At 42.0% G+C, this 23,846-nt stretch overlaps 1 long non-coding RNA gene across 1 annotated transcript in view; it reads right to left on the bottom strand.

Annotated features, from left to right (window-relative positions):
• Positions 1-4,774: 4,774 nt before the first annotated feature.
• LOC142601312 (uncharacterized) overlaps positions 4,775-23,846 on the bottom strand; it is a 150,518-nt gene continuing 131,446 nt past the window's right edge. Inside the window, exons 3-5 of the long non-coding RNA XR_012834915.1 lie at positions 15,596-15,657; positions 8,246-8,477; positions 4,775-4,820 (exon numbers count right to left, since the gene is read on the bottom strand). This is a non-coding gene — a long non-coding RNA (uncharacterized LOC142601312). The remainder of the gene's footprint in view (positions 4,821-8,245; positions 8,478-15,595; positions 15,658-23,846) is intronic.

Below are 23,846 nucleotides of genomic sequence, written 5' to 3'. Positions count from 1 at the left end.
GGAACCTTTCCACTAAAAGCACATTAGGCTGAAATACCTAAGTGAAAAAATCCACCAGACACCAGAGGGTTTTATAACCTATTCCCCCCCCCCCCCCCTTTTTTTTTTTTCTTAAATTCATTGAACAGTTTCCCCACTAGTTTCTGCCTGGTAACAACTAGTGCTTTACCGGTGCGAATATTGGATTGCAGAGAAAGATGCGAACACTGAATAGCCAGAAACAATTCTCAGCAGCTGATTTTTCAAACGTTGAATAGGCACAAACACTTCTTAGCAGCTGATTTATTTTTTTTAAACATGGCATTCACAAGGACTGCCACAAGTGACAGAACAGCAGCAACCCTAATCATTTAGTTCTGTAAAAAAGCTCTTGATCTCTTAAGTGCTCCTGCTTCCCAGGACAGGTCCCCAAAGCCCTGGAAATGAGGAAGACAGCACGGGAACTTAGTAGCTGCTCTCACCAGTATGCTGCGATCGATCAGCACGGCAAACTCATAGCCAGAATATTCATTTCTGTAGCATGGAGGATCTCGGCGTGCTTTACAAACAGCATTTAATTGCCATAATCCTCAGTAAAGGTATTATATCTAGTTCACCAGTAGATAAACTGACGCACGAAGAGCTTAGGGGACTTGCCCAAGGTCACACTCTGAGTCGGTGGTGAGCCTGTGACAAAGACGTGACTCCGGGCGGCCGGCACTAACGGCGGGGCGATGCCGTGCCTGCCTTGCCTGGCCCCGGTGGCGTAGCCTCCCTCTCTGGAGCGACGATCAGCAGCTGGACCGACAAGCGAGCGGGAGAGGGGAGGGTAGACAGGTATGACAGAAATGAGGTGTTTGATGGCTGGGCTTTTCCCCTATGCCACCTGCATCCCTTTATAACATCAGATCATTTACATTTTTAAAGAAAGCATATTCTTTTTCATCATGGGCCACTGGTGAGCCTAACGCTATCTTTTGTGCGGCACCCCCGCTAACAGAGGTGGCGGAGTATCAATCACAGCTTTCCCTGGGGTCATACCTTACTATGCTGGCTCTTGATCAGAAAGAAGCAGATGGTTATTTACAAACAAAATAATCAAGACCTCAAGAAGGTTGGGGTTTTTTTTCCCCCAAACCCTCCTACAGATGAGGCCAAAATAAGGTAAAGTTGCTTGTGTCCCCTTCTACCAGCTTTCAAGGACGCTGCCTGTCCTACCAGCACCTTTAAACGCGTCATCAGTTAAATTTGCCAAAGGAGTGTGTGGCACCTGACAGAGTAGAGTTGCCTTAGATTAATCAGTGGCTTTCATGAGAATCTGGCATTTAAACCACAATGTGAATTACTGCTAGATTATTGTGCAGGAATATTGTTATCTGCCGTACGCTACATGTTTGCAATCAGTTCCTTACGAGCAACACACAGGCTGCCTTTGAATCTTTTTCAGTAGCCATGGTCACCCTCCTTCTTTATTTAGTGTTAAGTGTTATTCATTTAGCAGTAAAAAACGAACAAAAGAGAAGAAAGCAGGTGCTCTAAGTTTACTCTACAGCCAGCTGTCAGGAAGACACACTTTACTTATTTATTTCTTTTTTTGGGCACATAAGGGGGGATTTATTGAAAGTGTTTGGAAAAAAATATGAAGCATACGTTCAATCAGTCTTTTCTGTAATCAATAAGGTTACTGAAGCAGAAAAAACTATAATGAGTTGTCACAGAATTTGAATTCCCATTTGCTTCCTTTTATATGTATTCAGGCAGAAAATCATCATGGAAAGCGAAAGTTGGGAAGCAAGGCCTGGCGATGACTCTTGGGTTGGGTTTGTTTTGAATTTACCAGGTAGCATTTGACCAACCGCTTGCTGAGTGTCAGGGGCAGGCACAAGCCTCTAGTATGGGCAGGACAAGTTACAGCCACGGAGGTGGGATTCACTTGCACTTCAGGTGGAGAAACCTCCCTGGTGAAACACAGCTGATCTTGCTTTCAGAGATGCTCAGACACAACGGTGCATCTCTCTGGGTTGACTGCAAATTTCTTCCTCCTCTCAGAATTCAGCGGTTTCAGCCAAGGGTCTAAAGTGTCCCCACCTCAAATGTCAAGCAGAGCCCAGCACATAGACTAAAGATGTCATTCTAAAGGCATCTGGAGGAGATTTGACCATAAAGCCCAAGGACCTTCAGGCTCTCTCCTCCCTCCCAGAACATTGTGAGAGTTTTTTAAAAGCACTGCCAAAGCATGTGAAAAAGGGAGATGGAGGGTGTTGGGCCACCTACCCCAATGCCGGGATCTCTGCTTCGCGGCATGGTAAGGCCAACAGCTTCATCAGATTCCTGCTGGTTTCTACTTACACCTGAACATCAGGAGCTTCATGCCAATGGTTGTGTGGCCCGTAGGATCCTGTGCTGCAGGTGGGGATCGGAACCTGCTATCAGTCATGTGAACAGTGAAATACCTGATCCATGACCCTGAGATCTACATCTCAAAAATTCATTGAAAGTCCTACATCAAAATTTTTAGCAGCAACAAAATCCTGTCCTCACTTACATCAAGGGACATTACTGAGGACCCATGGATTTAAGGCACACACTAGCTAAAACTGTTTTGGTCTCTCAAATAATTTCATTTAGGAATCACCCAACATGATATCACTTGCTCAGTTTGCCCTCAGTTTATCTTGCCTATTTATTCTTCATGTGCTCTTTCTTAATTATGTGCCTGAATGTCCCTGTTGCTTCCCTAAATACTCATTTTTCCCCCTCAGTGTTCATCTTTTTAAAATTTTTCCAAATGTTCATCCAAAGACTATGAGTTTTGATTTTAAAATGTCATAGTACCTCATGAGCTTGTAGCTCATGTGTTTCCTAGTCTGACATTCTGCTAGCTCTTTGGCTCCATGATTCTCCAGTCCCACTGAGAAACTGTGAAACAACTATTATTTGTAAGAATATATTATATTTATATTATATAGAGAGGATGTTTTGATCTCAGGTTACAGTGCATCTTGGGAAAGATAGGCAGACACTTGGCCCACATAAAAGAATAAGAAATTAAGGCATCTGAATTACAATTTCTACCACCTAACATGGTGGCTTTTAAAATACATGCTTCTGTTAATTTTCAGTTTAAAACTAAAAACATTTCACCTGTGTGTTTGCATATATTTAAAGAGAAAACTTGAAAAATTCCACAGTAGATAATTTTCATGAAGCATAAAAACCAATTGGTCACCTAAACCAATGTAAATGGAAACTTTGTGTCCAGCTCTAGACGTTGTTCAACCTCTCTCTTTGAATGCTTCTGAAATGTACTATCTCCATCATCACATCGACCTTTGGCGACAGGGATTTCAACTTTAGATGATCAAGTCAAAGTCAGACTGAAGAAAACTCTTTCTCTGAATGGCTCTGATCCTTCCCTGTGTCTCTTCTTGGTCTTTTTTTTCTTTTCTTTTCTTTTCTTTTTTTCTTCTTTTTTTTTTTCTTTTATTTTTATCCAGACAATCATAGAATTGAGACAGGGAAAATACAACACATTGCCAAAATCACATAAATTTTAATGGCTTTCCTGTTCACTTAACCCCACATCAACAGTGTGACCTTGCTAGCCTGAACCATGAACCGCCAGGGTGTGGAGGCCAAGAGCAGGGTGGACCTGGCCTTGCTCCAGTGCCTATTGCACAAAGGAAAACGCAGGACATTTTATGGGATATTTTTGAAAACACTGGGTGTCTTTTTCAAGACACTTGTGCCCTAATTATATGGAAGCTGGCAATAGATTTGGTAACCAGTCAGCACCCACCTGGAGCAAGACTAACACACAATTAGCACTTGGGCAGTGAATGTTACTTGAGCTCTATCTACTCTAAACGTCTATGTTTGCTCAGCATACCCTAAATTTTGATATGGTCTTTGTTTCCAGGACATTTATGCACCTCAAAGTCCTTAATGTGTTTATCCGCTAAGGCAGGGGATTCTAATTATTGTTAGCAGGAAGGAAATTTAGAATAGCAAAAGACTTAAGAAAAACTTTTTTAAAGGTGTTCTAGCATCACAAGATGTAGAGGCACGTATTGTTAGTCCAGAAAGGACGAAAGCAATGATCTTTTCTGACCTCTTGTACCACGCAGGCCACTTAACTTCCCCAAATCAGTGCATTTTAAGTAGAGCAAATCTTTTAGAAAAACATTCCATCTTGATTTTAAAATTTCCACTGGTGTAGAAAGTGCCACAACCCTTGGTAATTTGCTCCAAAGGTTAATTATGCTCCCTGAGAAAAATGTGCACCTGATTTTTAATCTGAATTTGTCCCTATAAAACTTCCAACCTTCAGAGCCTGTTATTTAACAGACTGAAGAGCCTTCATTTTAAAAATTACATTCCCCATGGAGGCAATTAGTGTGGGATTATCTCATTTAACTTTAACCACACAAAAATGAAGCATCTTGTCTCACCCAGTGTTTGGGGATCCTTCTGTAATCAACTGACAGAAACATGCACTACAAGAAGACAATTCATTGCATCTATCTCCGTCTGGGATTAGTTGCCCACTGGAGATACACTGGAGATATCTAACTTCTGCACTGACTGCAAAAGGGTGACAAAGCAGTGAACCCAGACCATACTCGTATCTTTTAGATGGGGAAAGTTGGGCAAAACAAATCCCATAATTTTGGACTATGATCAGCTCACCTCATTAGTCCTCTGTTTTCTGAGGTAAAAAGATTGAATTCATTGAGTTTTTCATGATGAATCACCTTGTTCCTCACATGCTCTTGGGGGTCTTCTCCCAGTGCTCCTCAGCTTATCAACACCCCTCTTGAGCTGGGATTCAGAATGGGATCCTGTGCTCCCAAAGGGGTGGTATTGATGCCAGTATCAGCAGTAATATAAACCCACCCTGCTCAGACCCGACATTCAATGATGACCCCTTTTAGGCACTGCACTCCACTGGAGTTCTGTTTTGCTGATTATCCACCTGTAATGAGTCCTAAGTCTTTTTAAAAGTCACACTTAACTACAGGTAAGGTCCTGTAAAGCCAACCTTTGCTGTTTCTAGATAGAAAATGTAAGAGTTTTGCCAAAACATCTAGCTTGTTCTTCATCAGCAACACATTCACTTTATTATTGTCTACTCTCCTAGTGTTCATGTGGTCTGTAAGTATAATCTATAGTGACTGCTTTTCTTTTCTTTCAGGACATGGTTAGAAATGTTAAACAGCTTTGGATCCAGAACCATTCTCTGCAGGACTCCACTGGAGACACACCTGCTCAATGAATTTTCCCCATTTACAATTACATATCGAGATGTACCAATTAGCTATTTTTTTTAATCCACTTGATGTTTGCTGCAATGATTTTGTAGCATTCTCCTTTCTTAATCAAAATGTCAGGTGGTACCAAGTCAAATGCCTTACAGAAATCTAAGTACATTACATCAGTGCTATTACCTTTCTCAACCAAGCTTGTAATCTCATAAAAATGATATCAAGCCAGTTTGACAAGATCTATTTTCCATAAACCCATGTTGAAAGGCATTAATTATATTACCTTCCTTTAATTCCTTATTAATCAAGTCTCATATCAGCTGTTCCAGTATTTTGCCTAGGATCAATGTCAGGTTGACAGGCCTATAATTACTCAAGTCATCCCGTTTAACCTTTTTAAATGTTGGCTCTATATAAGCTTTCTTCTAGCCTTCTGGAACCTCCCCAGGGCACCAAGATTTGTTGAAAATCATCATTAATGGTTCAGAGAGCTCCTTTGCTAGATCTTTTAAAATCCTTGGTTAGCTTCTGTAGCCTCTGTTATGACCATACATCATTATTGTTGCAAAAAGGTCTAGGAGCTCCACTAGATGTTTACTGCATCTTCCAGTACCCAAATACATATGCAAGTCTGGCCGGCAGCGAGCTGCTGAAAGAAAGGAAAACAGGGAAATATAAACCCATTTTTCTCACTCTCTGCCCCTGGTCACTTTAAATATCATTTATTCACATGAGAGCATATAAATTCACATGAACACTTCCCACATAGCCCTGCCTTGAATAAAGCCATCGTATGACCCCACCTGAATCTCACAAACAGTGGCAGTCACAAATTTCTTCCAAGAAGCACACCTAGGACTGTAGGACTGTAGTGCAAGCGTGGTTTTACACTCTCTGCAGCATCCAAACCCTTGATGTTCTGGACCTCTTGCCCTTTGAAGGCACGGAGGTTTCCCCTCTGTATGCATCATGGCACAGCTGAGCCTAATTCTGGCTACAGATTTACCCCAGTAATCTGATTAGTTCAATTAAGTTTGAAAATACACAATTTTGATAATTTCTACATGAAAGAAAGGAGACTGGCTCATGTACACATAAAGTACTGTCTGAGAAATCAGCAAATATCAGGAAATAAAAAAAAAATCCACATGGGCCATTACTTCTAATACTGAAATATTCCAGATATTCCGTTGTAGGATTTGTTTGTAAAATGCTGCAACTTACAAAAGGGACACTGTAGCATTATCAGTAGTGGCTATTGCATTATTCTGACAAGGGAACTGGTCCTTTGGTGTGATTCATATAAAAATACCATAGCAGAAGTATATCCTGTTGCAATTTTTAAATGTCCTTGTTTAAGTCCAATTTTTCTACCAATATTTTGTTTTGTGGACACCCAGGCAGACCATCTTCTGACAGACTGAAGAGCAGGTATTTCTGTGTTCCCATTCCCTACGAACTAGCAGCCTCTGTGTGGCAGGCAGAAGGAGTGTTTTTAATTCTAAGGGTGCACGCCTAATTTAACTTTGCAGGTAATTTAGCTAAGTTGTGCACTGAGATTTTTTTGTGAACAAGTAATAAAATGCATGGCCAATTTTCCACATAAACATTTTCTGAGTTACTTGCATACCATCTGAATTCTCTACGTGTTCCTTCTAACAGATGAAGCCCCCTAAGTTTTTGTTTCTGTTGGTTTTGGTATTTTGTTCAGGTATCCTTGAGATTAGTTAATGAATTAATTATTTTCTAAATTGCCCTGTGCCAATACAGCTCATAGGCGGGAAGCATGAAGGTAGGGTTGTTTGAAAAGCTGACTGGAATAAGCAGAGCCAGTTCAGATGTGTGTGTGTACACACAAACACATACCTAGCTAGATATAGATCTATCTATCTATAAATATATATATATATGTGTAGGCATATGTCAGTTGGTAGGATTATTATTTGGATAAAGAGAAAGAAAATCACCCCAAATTTGAAAGGGAAAAACTACCATAAAAATTAAAAAAAATCCCAAACCAAAACAAAAAACTGATGAACATTTTAAATTTAAATCTTACCAGATGGACCATTTTTTGAATTGTGAAGGTGTGTTAAGTGAAACAGAATGACACTAAAAGTATTGTACTGTTGAAGAAAAAAAGGCATCCTCCCAGCTAGTGTCACAGATCTGGTTGCCTCATTGAAAAAGATGCAGCAGAAAGCATCATTACCAAGGATGGAAACAAACGTGATTTGATGCACAAGCCTTCTTCCTTCCGTACTCCAGGTTAGTTCACAGGAAGATGAGCAGAAGTGTGTGGATTAATGAATAATCCACGTGGGATAAATCTAAGGCTCCTAAATAAACTAATGCAGTAAAATTAAAACTGGAAGTGCAAATGTTTTACATACAGTATATTTAACTTATGGAACAGTCACTGTTGGCGGATGTTATTGAGAAAAATAACCAAGGAAATGGCTAAAAAAGCAGTAAGGGGAATAATAATGACATGAGTTGAATGACCACCAGCAGTTACACAAGACTTACACAAATACCTAAATATTGTAAATTAGGGGATTTTTTCCTTGGTATCTGTATTCGGCAGTTTACCTTTTTTACAAAGCTGTTTGCACCATCGTTGGAGGCAAAATATCTAACTAGGTAAACTATGGACTCATCAAAATTATTTCCTATGAGATAAATTTCCACTGTTTACCCAGTACCGCATTGCTAAAAGTATACAGTTACTTCACACATAGCTGTTAGCCAAGCCAAATCCATGCAGTAATAACGCTCCCGTTATTGAAAGAGCATTGTTAATACCGTTGGAGCAATCAGCTCAAGGCAGCAGCTCTACCTGGGAAGCAGTTGGTACCCTGAGCTAAACCAGACGGCGCTTCAATGTTGGCACTTTCTTGTTTACAAACCGCATCAGTCACAAATAAAAGTTGCCTTTTCGAAAGCTTTGTTTTGGCAATTCACACATGTGGAATAACAGTCGCAAATCATAAATGTCATACCTTTGTCGCCAGGAATTGAAGAAATCTGCAGGGTTCCTGTTTGGATGCAAATCCCAGTAGTCGCACCTCCTGCGATTCACATCAAAAAAACTTTGAAAAAAGGTTTTGATTTTGGCAGCTGCTGTCAAGGCGAAACTTACTTTCAACTCTCGCCATCCCAGTCAGGGGAAGGCTCTGCTTCTTCTGCACAGAGGTCTTGGCTTCCGTCCTGCTGCACCCCTGTCTTTGAAACCTAACAGGTACATTGAAAGTTAGTGATAAGTGTTTTTTTCCAAGGCGAGCAGGTCCCTTTATTGACTTCCAGTAATTGTTAGTACCTTGTGACATCCTGACAAAGTTTGCCTTTTCCCACAAAAGCCTCAGAATAATGAGATGTGTCAAACTAAACTGCATTTACCTTTTGTCAAGCACAATCTTTTTTTTTTTTTTTTTTTTAAACATTTAAAGTGTTTTAGGGCTCATAGGAAGAGCCATGCTGGCAGCCCAGGTGAGTGAAGTTTTCCTCAGCTCCACAAACCTGCTACCTTCAGATTGCTGCCAAAAGGAGCTCCTTCCGATGGTTCCGTACCTGTCCCCAGCATGGTGGGGAGAACAGGGACCAGCGGATCACCAGTGCAGACCAAATCATGCATGTCCTTCCCAAGAGAGGAATTAACAGCATAGGTCTAGGACCTGATCTGAAGAGGAAACTCCCACAAGGAGCTGTGCAGGGCATCCTCCTGCAGAGGCTGGGTGCTGCCACCGGGCATGGCACCACGCGTCTCCCCCCCCAGGACCCAGGCAGAAGGAGCTGGGTGAACCACAGATGTCTTGGTGGGAACCTCAAAGAAACTAGTGCTGGGGAAATTTAGTAAGACGTGGGAGTTTCTATAAAACACCACCCACCGCCAAAATCCCCACGTCTCTGCAGGTTCTATATTCCTCCTCCCAAAGAAACCCAAATGTTCAAGGAAACAAGTTGACTTCAAGTTTCCTCCTCTGCTATTTTCCTTCTGTCCTTCAGGCTGGCACTGCTCAGCCTCCACATTCAAGCACTACGCGTTTCCTCTAGAGCACATTTAAGGAGCACAGACACGATCATTTAAGTGCACGCTTTACTTATCTATCCTTAAGAACACAAAATAGACCCAGAAAAAAAAGACGGTGTCTGTATGCTCATTAAAACACTTTCAGCCCAGGGCAAGGATTTGATCAAAAGGATTCCTGCCAATGGAAGGGCATGCTGGAGCCATTGTAAGAAGTTGTGTGCGAGCGTCTGCCTTCCTTTCCTTTTCTTTCTTGTGCCCTGTCCCTTCCACTGCCACCTCCAATCTCTTTTCTTCCAGCTGGGGGAACAGAAGAGATTTTACTTCCTTGATGACAACTGTGTCCTTTGAGCAGCCAAAGCAAAAGGCACTTTGAGTTCAAATGAGACTGTGACTTAAACCAATATTAGCCAAGACCAACACATGTTTATTGTAATATAAGTAACCTTCATTCTGATCAGCAGGTTTTCTTCACCCCACTGCAGTTTTACTCATTGCCTCTTTCATTCTTCCAAAATGAATAAATGAAATGGCTGCACATTTTTATTCACAGCAGTGGGTTTCAGAACTTCAAATCAGAGAGGCGTTTTGATTTTAGAAATAAACTCCAGAGGAAACAGTTTCAACCAGAACTTTCATATATATTTTTTTTTACCAGTTTAAGGTAACATCAAAACTCACCTTTCCAAAAAAATGAAACCTCACAGCATTCTTTTAATCCAAATTAAATAAAGTGTCATCCCTGTGTCCTCTTCCTTCATATTTAGAGGGAAAGAAAACTATCCTGCCCATACTTTAATGGTTTTGTCTGCAAATCCTAAATGCTCTGCTGCTGCAAATTTCAAATGATCTTATACAGCCAAAGTCTCTTTGGTGTCAGCAGCCACCCAGGTAGCAACACAACCACGAGAATGCTGCTGATCAGAACAATGAATGCCTGATCTACAGATGTCATATCAAGGTAGAAATCTTGATGAGCATTGTAGTGACATTACAAAGTGGATTACACATGCTGTATCTGGGTCAGAGAAGGAGTTATTTCAGTAAGGTCAACAAAGTACTTCTGACCAAACTTATTTTTCTACATTTCGAGAGATGAGCTTTTGTTTGTTACTTCATGTTGCATCTAATAACAATATTCTCTCTACTCCTGTATCAGTTTGCAAGCAAAGCTAAAAGGAAGGCAAAATAACCCCATGCCTGGGGTTACACCATTCAGAGATGAGTTACAGCCCCTGCTCTTCTCTCCTTCATGGAGTGGCCCAGCCACCACCTCCCAGGTTCTCAAGTGCATTTAAGTGTTTAACATCACTTCAGAGAAGTTTTTGAGCTACGTGCTCAAAGCATCTGGCCCTCAGCCTCTCCCTGCCTTCATTCCTCACCCAGTGAGAGGATACAATTAGGGCTTTCTTGCTTTCCAAGTGCATTGGGTGTTGAGGAAGCAAATATAGCAAGCTCGCCCAGGGGTTGTGCAAGTGCCAAAACACTTAATTTTGGATGTGTGGGTTTCTACGTGGCAAAGATGCCACTGTGCAGCACAGAAGTTGCCTCATCTTCAACCATATTTCTCAGTAATGGACAATAGACAAAAGGCTAAGGTAACTTATCTACACGGCAGACAGGAGATGAAGTTGCCCTATTCCAGGAATGCGGCATTCTAAAGCTGTTGGCTTACAGTGTGTGTGTGGGAGGTAGGGATATTTCTCAGATATTTTTTTTTTTTACTGTACCAACTAATTTCTTGTCTTAATTTTGATTTTTTTTTTAATTTTTTTTTTTTACAAAATTTAATGCAAACCAAATGTAGCTCTTGACACCTGATATCTTCTGTTTCCAAATGCAATATGCTCCCTGGGATGCTGACAGCCGCAGAGGAAATCAGAAAGCCTGCCCATCCCCACCAGCACTGCTGGTGCTCCCAGCCAGCAGCTCTGCAGCACCCACCACGCACCCCAAGCCTCTGGGCTCCCCAGCCCTCCTGCAGAGGAGAGCCTGGATCTTGTGCCTAGCCACTGGTACGGCTCAGGTGAGATGGGCTGTGTGTGCTAAAAACATTGCAACATGGTCGCCAGAGAGTAACACCCTTGTGTTAGAAAGAGAGGCTTTAGCCCCCTTAGTCCTTACCCAAACCACAAGCTAGGGATGTAACTTAGGGATGCGCTAGGAATCACACTAGATAATCCACTGGCCCTCGTTCCACCATTAAAGGCTTTGAAATTTATTAGCAGTTTCAAATCCTGGGAGAAAGCTAATTTCATGTTCAAGTATCACTAACAGTGAGCTCAAACATACTTACTCTCATACAGGGCCCCTGCACCAGCTAGCCTAGAACAGCAGAGACAGACCTTAAACTGAAACATTGATGTCAGTGCTGAATACCTTAAAAGTAATATATGACTATATATGTAAATATTTAGAAAAAGTGTTTCACTTATCCAACCAAATTATCAACCTAATCCAATTGTGTTATTTCTTTTTTTTTTTTTAAAGGAAAAAAATCAGAGGTTATTTCTACTCAGTTAAGTATTGGGAATCCTAACACCACAAATCTTCACATTTCCATAAAAGTCAAAATTGGAAACCAGATCTGTAACCAAAATCTGTAACTATCAAGACTAACCTTTCCTGACTGAGAAATGCAGAATTAAAAAAAAAAAATAAAAAAAAAAATCATCCAGTTAAGAAAAACTGTTTGAGAGCTTAAATAATTGGAAGCAAGCAAAATTGGGGTTTTTGGTTACTACGCTACATAACAAAACCTGTGAAATCTTATGGTGGTAGTAAGAAACCTATGCTATATTTATTTCTCTGTGATGATGGTATACTTTATTCCAGAGCAGTAGTACGTGTCAGATACATCAGACTCCCGAGGGTATGATACAACCCCAAGGAAGACAACTAAGATTATCCTGTTAACTTCTACAGGCATTTTTCCAAGCTAAAACCCTCCTGGTGCTGCATTACTTTCTTTAATGGATAATTTTGAGCTCACATCTGTGTTTTAAAACATTGCTGGTGGCACATAAAGGATGAGTTTATTTGCTTTTATTACAGTGTATGGTTCATATTCTATCAATATGCCACAATCCAAGGTTTAAGTTTGATGTTAAATAATCAACCTATTTAAGGAGGGAAACTAGAGCCGCCCCCACTATGTTTTAATAAAACTTTACCACATATATAAATAATGGGCACAATTTGTTTCCATTAGGAAGATAAGCTTTCTTCAAAGCAGTTCACTGTTTAAGGCTTTAAATTTTGCCAGCACTTGCACAAGGTTGCAACAAACCTTGACTTATTTACAGAGAGATGTTGAGTGGAGATAAAACCACTTAATAATCCACCAGTTCTTGCTAAATACATTTTCCTTCCATACTCTCTCTGAAAGCAGGTAGGATAGCACTCTTCAGCATATTCTTAAATGACTTGGATATCCTTTTATTTCCCTGAAAGCTCTTTGAACTAAAGGTTTTACAGAACAGTTCAATTAATGAGGCTTATGGCTTTTCTGAACAAAATAATCCTGAAAGTGTTTACGGTCAAAACCAACAAAATAAAAAGCCCTTAGGCATTTATTTGAAAATAATTATACAGTAACAACAGAAGAGGGAACAACAATAGCATAAACAAACCAAAAGTTTGTTTTGCTTTGCTTTGGTGCCTCATGCAAGAAAAGTTGACCAGGTGGCCTCTGTGACAAAAACAGTCAACTTCCGATTTTTGGAACTTTTGTCAGATTTGCAGCAACAACAACAGCAAACAACTGCCCCGAATACCCCAAACATTGAGGAGAAAATATTCCCATCAACAGAAACATCTGACCTCTGCTTGCCTGAGTGCATTCCAGCTTCTCTTTATGTTTGTTCACAGGGACTCCGCTTGAGTGGACACCCACTCACAGCAAGGGCTGACTTAGTAAAACTGATATGTTGCCGTAGGGACCTTGATGTATTTATCAGAATTTCCCCTTCCTTTGTGTTCAGTTGTTCCTTGAATGGGATAAGGTTGTTTTTGTTTTATTTTTAAAAAAAAAGTCCAGCGTTCATGTCTTCTTATCATCACATTTGGTGCAGTTCTCAGGCAGCCCTGCAGTATCTCTCCCTGCTCTCCTTAGAAACGTGCAACTAAAAGTTGTCTTTTGAACCCTGTTGCAGGCCCTTGGAAGTCAAAGAAAAATCTCCATGTGCCTCTGTCAAGCTCTTGTTCCAGGTCTCCCTTCCCAGACCCAGTTGCACATCATTGTCTTAGCTATGGTTTTACTATTTCGGTCATGCCACATTTTCATCATAAATATCTCTGTCACTCTGCACTTGGATGCTGCCCTGTCCTGAGGACAATGCCGCTGCCCAGGAAGCAAGAGAGGACTCTCTCTCCATCTCCCTGACATCTTCAGCTCCTCTCTCTGTAGGATTAGTGGTGGTAACCTCCTACACAGACACTTGGGAGGTGAAATGGTGAATATGGCTACTCCTGCAGCTACTACGGAGGGACTGGAAGTTAAGAAGTGAGGGAAAGTTTGACTTGGTGTCATTTCAGGACTCCCAGCTTGAAAAAGGTGTGTATTGTCTGTGTGTGGCTGGTAGTGACTGCAGCAGGTGAGGCATGGGTCCGAACTCGAAGTATTTTGTACCTCTATTAACCCTGCAGGAAAGGTGGTGAGCACCTGGAGCATTAGTCATCATACACCTTACACTAGATTCCTCCCCCCAATTGCTGCCTCGGTCATTTCCCTGGGGAAAAGTGTCTGTGTCTCCACGTGAAGTGAAGCTGACTGGGATGCGTCCTTTTTTTTTTTCCTCCGAGCTGCTAGCAGCAAATGGAAAGCTATCAGCAGGGTCTGTTTGCAGACACAGTTTGAGAAAATCCCCCTCTCCCCCTCCCGCAGGCTCCGCACACATAAGTGCTGCAGGGGAAACAACAAACACAACGTTAGTCATTTCCTCCACGCTGCCAGCTGCTGAGGGTTTGCATAAGAAGAACCCTTGGACTTCAGATTATTTCTTAAAACACCTCTCGCCCCAAATCTTTCAGCAAACACATGCTGGACTGGTGCCTGCTAAGCCAGCCGAGTGCTGTTTCCTGGTGTGCCCTGCCACCTTCCCCACCGTCATCAGCCACGTCTGGCCCTGCACGCTCACATCTCCCACCTCGCCAGCACGGCACACCTCCCATCTGACAGAGACTGGACTTTTGAAGCCTCCTGCCTCTACTGCAGTTGTGTGGATCCAGGGCAGAAGCTCAGGCTTAGCTGCTTCTTTTGCGATTAATACTTAGGTTATGGTGGCATCTAAAAATTTTCAGATCAGGGCCCACGTGACACTGTAGGGCTAAGTGACAAAGGAGAGAGCCTTTGCCTCCAGAAAACAGTCAACAAGTCAGTCAGGAAACAACTTGTGTGTGGAAAATGGGTGGAAAGAGCCAATAACAAAGAGAACAGATTTAGCAAAACAGCCAAAGCTTCATCCTCATAAATAAGATTGTCATTTTGATGTGACCCTTGCTTCCGAATCAGAGGGTGAAAGTGCCATGACCATTACACTTTACCTGCTTTGAAGCACTTCATTTTGTCTCTCATTCATTCTGGCCTGAACCTGTTTCCTCAAGCTTTCCTTTGCCCTCCTCAGAGGGCCTAGGGAAATCTGGCACTGGCTTCCTCAATGGCAAAGCCAACACCCTGATCCAAGTAATAAGTACACAACAGCTCTTATTCCTTGAGGAGATCATCATCACATCTGAAGACTGTTGCCTCCATTATCTCTTCACATCCAGGTGGAACATCTCCCCTAGGCAGATGGGAGGATGGCAGCATGTCCTGCTTCTGTGCCTGCACACAACCCTCTCCCATGTGTTTCCCTGTAGCGTTTCCCCACCGTGGAGTGGTAACAGCCAAGGTGGAGGCCCCAGGAGGCAGGACAGGGTGGGTGATCTCCTGGTCCCATTGGCTGACCCTTGTTGGGAAGATGAGCCCATGGTCACAGGGCTGTCGGAGAGCACTACAGAGTTTCAAACAAAACAAAAACAAAACCAAGTTTCTGTAGTAGATACAGCCACTCTGCTCTCTCTGTTCACCCTACTCTGCCAGAGGCCTTTATTTTCTGCCTTCCTCTGTTGGTTCACAGAAGTTTTCTTCTTGTATCTTTTTGTTTTGTTATCGCTTTCTGGCAAGTTTATTACTGGGGTTGTGTACAACTCTTAAGCATCATGCTCAATTAGTTTAGCCTGAGAGTGTATGTTTCCTCTCTGTCACCCTATTTGACCGCATTTCCCATTTCTTGCTTCCACCAAAACAGTATGTGTAGTAAATCGCCAAATCTGCATTACTTACCTTTACAGGAAAGACATGCGTTGCTTCAGTCCTAATTATAAATCAGTTTCTTTTTGGAAAATCTGTTATGACATGGGGCAAGCTGGTGAGATCTTTCCCATTTTCTTTACTATTTCTTTTTCTCCCCGCCCCCTCCCCAGCATCACTATCCCAGGAAATTATTTTCTGCCTCTCTATCTGTTCCCCATCCTCTTATGCGAGCACACCGAGGCAGTGAATCCATTAACGTTTCTGACTATGTCTACTTATGCTGTCAATAAATCATGTTCAGCACATCTCCTTCACTGACCCCTGTTCCTTACATACTTGAATACTTTCTTGTTATTTATGTTAACCTCCTCTGCAATCTTACTGCATTTTTTACCTGTTCTTGCCTTGTCATTGTTTTACTGTCTCATTTTGCAGTCATGCTCAGAACCTCTTTTTAATATCTCATATACAGCACATATTTGTTATATATTTGTTCATTAATCATTGGTCTTTGAGGAAAAATTATCTTCTTCACTCGTTTCCCTTTTGGAGCTAAATCACAGATCTCTCATCTTTGCTTCCTTCTAAAATACTCTATCAGTGTTAATATCAAAATATAATTTTCAGCTGAACTCAAGCTGACCATGGGTTTATAGTCCTCAACCCACAGAGAATTAGCTTGCCAAGAACAAAAGAAATTAAAATAAAGAATGAAAACACGGGTTTCCATGCTGAAAACTGTCTGTCAGGCTCCTTCCTTCCAGTACCTAAAGGGGGCCTACAAGAAAGCTGGAGAGGAACTGTTTACAAGGGCATGTAGTGATAGGACAAGGGGTAATGGCTTTAATCTAAAAGAGGGTAGATTTAGAATAGATATTAGGAAGAAATTCTTCACTGTGAGGGTGGTGAGGCACTGGAACAGGTTGCCCAGAGAAGCTGTGGATGCCCCCTCCCTGGAAGTGTTCAAGGCCAGGTTGGATGGGGCTTTGGGCAACCTCGTCTGGCAGAGGGTGTCCCTGCCCATGGCAGCAGGGTTGGGACTAGATGATCTTCAAGGTCCCTTCCAACCCACACCATTCTATGATTCTACATTCTGTGGGTATAGCCTCAGGACAATTTTATAGGCCTAACTAATACAATGAGTTCTATTTCTAGGCTCTACAGTATAACTAGGTGGGGATTTTTTCCACTTTGGGGATTGGTCTCTGCCTTACATCTCCTCATTGATGTTCCTTCTCTACCACTTCATCTCTTCTTAGAAGTGGAAAGAGTAGGCAGAATTTGGCACACAGGTAGAGATAGAGACACATTGAACTACACGTGTTGAGCTACCCCCTGATATTCAGACATAGGATTCTGTTGGTGTACTAGAACTAGAGTGCCTAATATATCAGAAGAAAGGCTATTTTCACAGTATTCTTGCCAAATTTGCAGATGCTAGTCTTTGTAACCACCCATGCTGCTGAAGGCTAATGAGAACTAAACGCATATTCCAAAGCATGAGGGAGTATCCTAAATATAACTCCTCTGACAACATTATACACTGATGTGTCTTTCAATACCCACAGAAAAGGGCAGCTGCTCAAATACTGCTTATATGTGAACAAGCTTTCCATATTGTATTTTTTAATTCTCTGATATTCTTGTGAATTTGGGAAATAGTCTTTGACTGTGTTGCAAGTACAGCTGCATTAGGGACCACTAATGTAAGGAGGGTTTTGCCTTTGTAGACAAGACACACCATCAGCTACTGATACATTTTTAAAAACTATTGCACTCTCTTGACAATACTTGATCAGAAAGCAATGGATAATTTTGCATTCTATGTTCATATATATGTATGTTTTAGGGCACTCTCTTTTTTTGCTAGATCTTCCTTCATATTGATCTATGAGCAACAAAAGGGGACAAATTTACAGTCAAATGGTTTCTTACTAGAATTGACCAGGAGCTATTCCATTAAAAGTCAGATCATTAACGTGTACAAACATGAACATCATTTGCATGTCCAAAGAAAAGCAACAAAGCTGGTGAAGGGTCTAAAGCACAAGTCTTATGAGGAGCGGCTGAGGGAACTGAGGTTGTTTAGCCTGGAGAAACGGGGGCTCACGGAGACCTTATTGCTCTCTACAACTACCTGAAAGGAGGTTGTAGCCAGGTGGGTGTTGGTCTCTTCTCCCAAGTAACAAGCAATAGGACAAGAGGAAATGGCCTCAAGTTGCACCAGGGGAGGTTTAGATTAGATATTAGGAAAAATTTCACTGAAAGGATTGTCAATCATTGGAACAGGCTGCCCAGGGAAGTGGTTGAGTCACCATCCCTGGAGGTATTTAAAAGACATGTAGATGTGTCACTTAGGGACATGGTTTAGTGGTAGACTTGGTAGCACTAGGTTAACGTTTGGACTTGGTGATCTTAAAGGTCTTTTCCAACCTAAACTATTCTATGATTCTATGCACAATGCCCTCCATCAGCACTGACACTCTTTATTGATAGGTACTATCAAAACAGAATGCAAGGGAACAGCCCAGGCAGCCAGAAGCTCAGTGGATATGGCAGTAATGAAGGAGGTAGGAGACACCAGTCTGAGTCCCTGTTTTATCTAATATAATCAGGGACTTGGCATTCTACAACCTAAAAAGTTGCCCCAATATTGCAGGCTGAGTGTAAGCTTCATCTGGCCACTTATATGTGCCTTCAATACAGGCTTCTACATCTGAGCTCATCATCCATACTGCCTTATGGCTGCTGGAGAGAAGCAGGAATTTTTAGCACATGTTACTTAAGCCCTAAGTATGAGCGTTGCTCTCCATCAGCTATAAGTGGAGCCAGAGGGAGTGAATCAGATGGAGAGGTCTACCCTTCATATCCTGTAACTGAGGAAGAACAACTCCACTGACCACTCAATCAACTCTACAAAATGAACCAGTATGAGGAAGAAAGGTAGATAAGCTATTTCACCACTTATAAGTATGGTCACCTGCCTGGTCCAGTGGCTGCCTTTTCCAGGTCCTTGCTGCTATGGTCCTCCAATATTGTCTACCCTTCTCTGCTGCATGCAGGTCACGTCCACATCGAGATTTTCCTGGGCAATGCCATGTCCTGTCCTGCTCTCACACTTGCTTTTCTTGCTCTAATCCAAGGTCATACCTGTCAGCTCATCCTCTAGGAAGTCTACACCAGGTCATGTGCTCATATTGTAGTTACCACCAAATTTTTCATGTTGTCATTATATATACTAATTTCCAGGCTCCCGTAGAAGGCCTCACAGGCTAGTCTGTGTTGCTAGTCTTGGAACAATCAGGACGAACAATTTCCTTTAAGTGACAGAAAGTTTAATATTTTGGTGCTAGGGGCTTGTCATATCACCTGTGAGATTTACTGGGGTTTCTTACTTATCATCAAGTAAGGCATTTTTTCCTCATCTACCACTGCTAAAAGAGAAGGAACACCCCATCTCTTTCTTAATGCTGTTGTTTCCTAGCCCAATTAAATCCTTTTTCATTCTCACCTTTTGGGACAAGAATTAGTTTTCTTCTGTGTTTCTACTTTGGTAACAGACACACTTATTTTTTCACACTACCCATGCCATAAGAAATAGAAGGCTATGTTTTAGAAGCTCTGGATTATCAATTGATATACCTGAGAGGGGCAAGGTGTAAAGGTATTATTATAGCTTCCAGGGACAGCCAGAGACAGCCACATAATTTAGAGCAGTGTCAGGGCTGCTCTAAAATATGCAGGTGTTCATGACCCCCACTGAACTCTCCATTAGCCAAGGATCATTGCAGCTATTAGCCTCTGCCGCTGTATTCCTTCTCTATGCTGAACTAGGATGAATTTCAATTACTGCTCCACTCCCTCTTCTTCCCTCTTTATGGCTTCTTTCAAGAAATATCCCCTATCGCGTTTCCGACACGTTACAATATTCCAGTCAAATTTCATTAAGACAACTTTCATTTGCTTATCTCCTTTCTTCTTGTGTCAGGAGTGTTTGTGTTGTCTCCTCTTGAGCATTTTCTTTCTAAAGATAGATGGTGACACTGGATCCTAACTACTCCCCAACTTCAACTTAATTGATCAGACTTGGCATGTTTCCTAGAATTAGGACCTGAATAGCCTCAGACTATGCAAGCTTGGCTGTTCAGCTAGCTGTGTGAGACGGCAATCTTGCATTACTTCTGGAAACCCATTCCTCTGCTTCACTTCTGCATCGTGGCTGTCCCAATCAATAGCTGAGTAATTAAAATCCCTCGTGATCGATGTTCGAGCTGTTTTACAGACTTCTCTTATCTGTAAAAACATTTCCCAACCTACTTTCTTTGCCTGCCCTGGGGCTCTGTGGCAACATCCAGGAATAACATGACTGCATTCATTGTCCTTCCTCAGCTTCTGTCCAAACAGCCTCTTCTCTGACAGGCAAAACATTTGTAGTGTTTCCTGCTCTGGACATGGATATACACTGCTGTCTCTGCTGTGACTGAAGAACACAGCCTGTCCCCTTTAATAAACACTGCATCTCCCTACTCCGTTTTCAGTTCCTTCTAGCTCACACGTTCCAGGAATATCACGCTTAGCCTTGGAAATGCATGTTTCCAATTGGTGACCTTATTAATATGCTCACAGCATTTGTATAGAAGATATTTTCTCCTCCCACCTTTGCTTTACATTCTCATTATCTCCTATAACGACAACCAGCAGATACATTACTGAGAGATCCATGCATTCCCTCCTTTAAATTCTTCTCCTCCCACACCACTAATCTAAAAAAATGGCTAGATCATTTCCTTATTAGTGGACAATCTGTTTGCTCCCATAAGGTTGGGAATAATACAGGCCATCTCTCCTATGCCATTTTACTTTCTCTGTTTTGTTGTTTATAATTCCCCAAAACTCTTGCACCTCCCCACCCCCCAGATCTCTTCATTTATCTGTGGTAAAATGATCCACTTACATACTAAAAAACACCACTATGCTGCTTTCTTCTTCCACCGGCCAGCTAAGGGGTGTAAAGCTTTCTTTTTACAATACCTGCACGCCTTTCCTCTACATCATTTATAAAAATCACTATCCATTATGCTAGGCTATTTTATCTGCCGTAGCCCACTGACTAAAATCCCCTTTCCCTTCTCCTGGAAGCGTTTGACTTGTGTGCGTTTGTGTGAGGATTTGGTGTTTTAAACAGCAGCGACTATCTGCAACATCAGCTCTGCCATCAACACTTCTCTGGTCTAATTTTGCCGCAGATTTCCCCATGCTCATTTCATCGTTTTGTGAGATCCTGTCTTCTGAATCATTAAAACTCTGGAAAATGTACTGGGCGCTGGCACAAGCCCCCCTCTCTTTATTACACTTCTTCCCTCCTTTACTACCTCTTCTCAGTTACCCAGCCGCTGCCCTTTATATCCTCCTGCTTCTGCTGGAACAGGGCTGCTTCTCCTGCACAAGGCTGTGCTTCCAATGCACTCATCCTGCAACTCGCTCACAGCTGGTTCTCCTCCTCCTCTGTCACTCCTTCGGAGTATGAAACCAGCCATCTGTCATCAGTGAACCTCTCATATTCATTGATCTTCCCCAGCACATCAACCTGTCTTTCTAATTCCACTCTCCAGTTCCTTAGTGCCTCAGCTAACTGGCAGCGCACATACATACATGTGTGCACGCGCGCGCACACACACACAGAGTATTATTCTGTCTTTTCCAATCACCAAGTTCAAAACATATATCAGCTGAAAAAAAGATGGGTTTAGCTTTTCGTTTCTGAAGCTGGGGCAAATAGAGGATGAATGCAATCCAGTTACAGACAAATTGCACATTATTTCATGAAATAATGAAGAAACAAGAACCCAAAAATACCATGAAACATCCTTGGGTATCAAGCAGTTGCACTTATGAGGAGTGGTGCAGCACCAAGCACAACGGCTCCTAGAGAAGCTGCAGTGAATCACTGAGCCTCTTTTCCCTTCTAGCACGCAATGCAGCGCAGGGTGGTGTACAGAATCAGAGCTTTGCACTTGCCTTTCCCCCTCTGACTGATACGGATCCATTCCCTTTTGACACCTTCCCCAACTCCTTGTCTAGCCCCACCTGTGGTCCAGTTTCTTACCCCTGGACTGGAAGCCCTTGTCCTGTGCTTGTATAGAGCCTAGCCCAGCAGGACCTGCCTCATGGCTAGTGCTAGCAGCCACATTGGTGTAAGAAACAACAACAGTAATAACAATACTAATACCCAGTCACTGTGAGGTCAATCCTCCCACAATGTAATTAAAACCAGGAGGAGCTACGACTGTTTTCTGGTTTACAGGGTTTTTTGGTTTGGAGCTCTCCTAATAGCTACTGCTTGGATCCAAACTGTCCTTGTTCCACTAACTCGGTCCCAGACTGCTCAACAGGGAAATCAGGCTGGCTGAAAGTTGTGTACAGGCGTTCTGGTTTCTTGGATCTATTTCTCTTAAAGGGTGTGATAAAGTCCTTTGCTTTATGGGTACAGCTCTGCTGAAATCAATCAGACACCAGGATGAGAGCGACTTCTGTTCCTGGACAGTACAAAGGCATTTATGTTTTTAAAACAAAAATCTATGAAAATGTGATCCATCTTCTTTCACCTGCCACTAAATCAGGCTGCAGAGTCTAGTGTTTTCCCTACAACAACTGATGACATCAGATTAATAAAACCTACAGAGGCAACGCAGCTCACATCAAACCTCATGGGCCTGTTTGTAATCATTGCAAAGTTCTTGTGTGTCAGCCTGCCTGCTGCATATGAACATTATATCCCTCTGCAAAAAATCCCTGTGACATTTTGGTAGAAGATTTTTACTGCACATGGGCAGTGGCTGATTGTTTTTTAAACCTTGGGTATTTTGTCTGATTTTCTTTCTTTATTTCCTCAAAATGCCAAAACCGATTAAAACATATGATCAGCTAATCTTTGTCAAATTCCATCATTATGGCAAAGGGCCTTTGCAACTGTGTAATAGGAAAAAAAAGCCCTTGTTTTGCACATCTATGCCTCGTCTTACTTTCTTTTGAACCTTGGCCTTACCCAGTACCCATGACCTTGCTAACTCACCTACAAAAATTGGGAGAAAAAAAATCAAGCATATGAGGAAGATGTTTCTTTGACATAATCCAGCTTATTTACAAAGCATACACAGAAACTTTTGTTTCTCTGAATCAAGTTGTGACAAAAAGCAACTTCCCTATTCAAGAATTCAAGCCTGCCTCTCAGCAAGGGCTTTGGCCAAAGGTCTTTCTCTCTCTTGACTTCCTTCCAGGGCCACCTCACCCTGCTTCTCCTACCTCCCACTGCACTCCCACCGTCTGCTCAGCACCCAGGTCCTTACATTTGCAATAAGAAAATGCTTCAGCCTGCATGGATTCAAGTTGATTGGCTTCCCCTGAAGCCTAATACCTTAGTCTTTCATTGTCTTCATCTATCTTTCTTCATAAGAAAATCTTTTCTTCTATGTAACACCAGTGATATGTAGCTAGCAAGCCCATTTGCTTTAATGAGGTCAGCAACTGCCTGCAGATGAAAGACAACTTGATTGCAGCCATTAGCACATTCCAGCATGACAAACACATATTTTAAGTGAATGTTTTAGTAAAAGGTGCTGGATTAACATTTCTGTAAAGTGAGGTTCTCTCTTGACCTACAAAGTCGCTCCTACACATGCATTTTGTGCATTTCCCTCTTGCCACCTACTCATGCATTTGGCAGCCCCGGTGGCCAATTTAAGGCATCCTGGCTTGGGCTGCCTGTCTTTGCGTCTGTACAACTCTCTCTGCTGGGAGGCATGCAACTGCATCTTGAACTGGGTCAGAGAACTGATCTGGCTGAAAAGTAACAGGAAAAAGAAAAGACTGCTTTTCAAGAAAAATAATTTTTCTGAGCTGGTTCAACAGAGCCCCATAAGAACCATGGGCTACGGCTAGGGACTTCATGCTGCCATATGACCACACTCTTGGATGAGGCCCTATGGAAGTTTTAACTAGCCAAAGTCAAGTCCTGCCTCATCCCACCCCAGCTGTTGCTCCTTCTTCCCATGTGTAGGCCAGAAGGTGGTGAATGCCACTAAAGACACTGACACATGTCCAGTAAGAACCTAATTGATATTTCCCCCTTATTTCTTAGAGCAGTTTGATTGTTGACTTTGGTGTAGACTAAATTCAAACAAATAACAATTTCATCCTTCTCACTGATTTCTAATAAGAAAACATTTTTTTCCAAATTTCTGTTCTCACATTGAAGACAACAGCTTCTTACTTTTTCTACAAA

Source organism: Balearica regulorum, chromosome 3 (genome assembly GCF_011004875.1).
Source record: "Balearica regulorum gibbericeps isolate bBalReg1 chromosome 3, bBalReg1.pri, whole genome shotgun sequence".
In the NCBI taxonomy this organism is placed as follows: Eukaryota; Metazoa; Chordata; class Aves; order Gruiformes; family Gruidae; genus Balearica; species Balearica regulorum.
The sequence above is the reverse complement of the archived record's forward strand: the minus strand, read 5'-3'. Positions and strand labels throughout refer to the sequence as shown.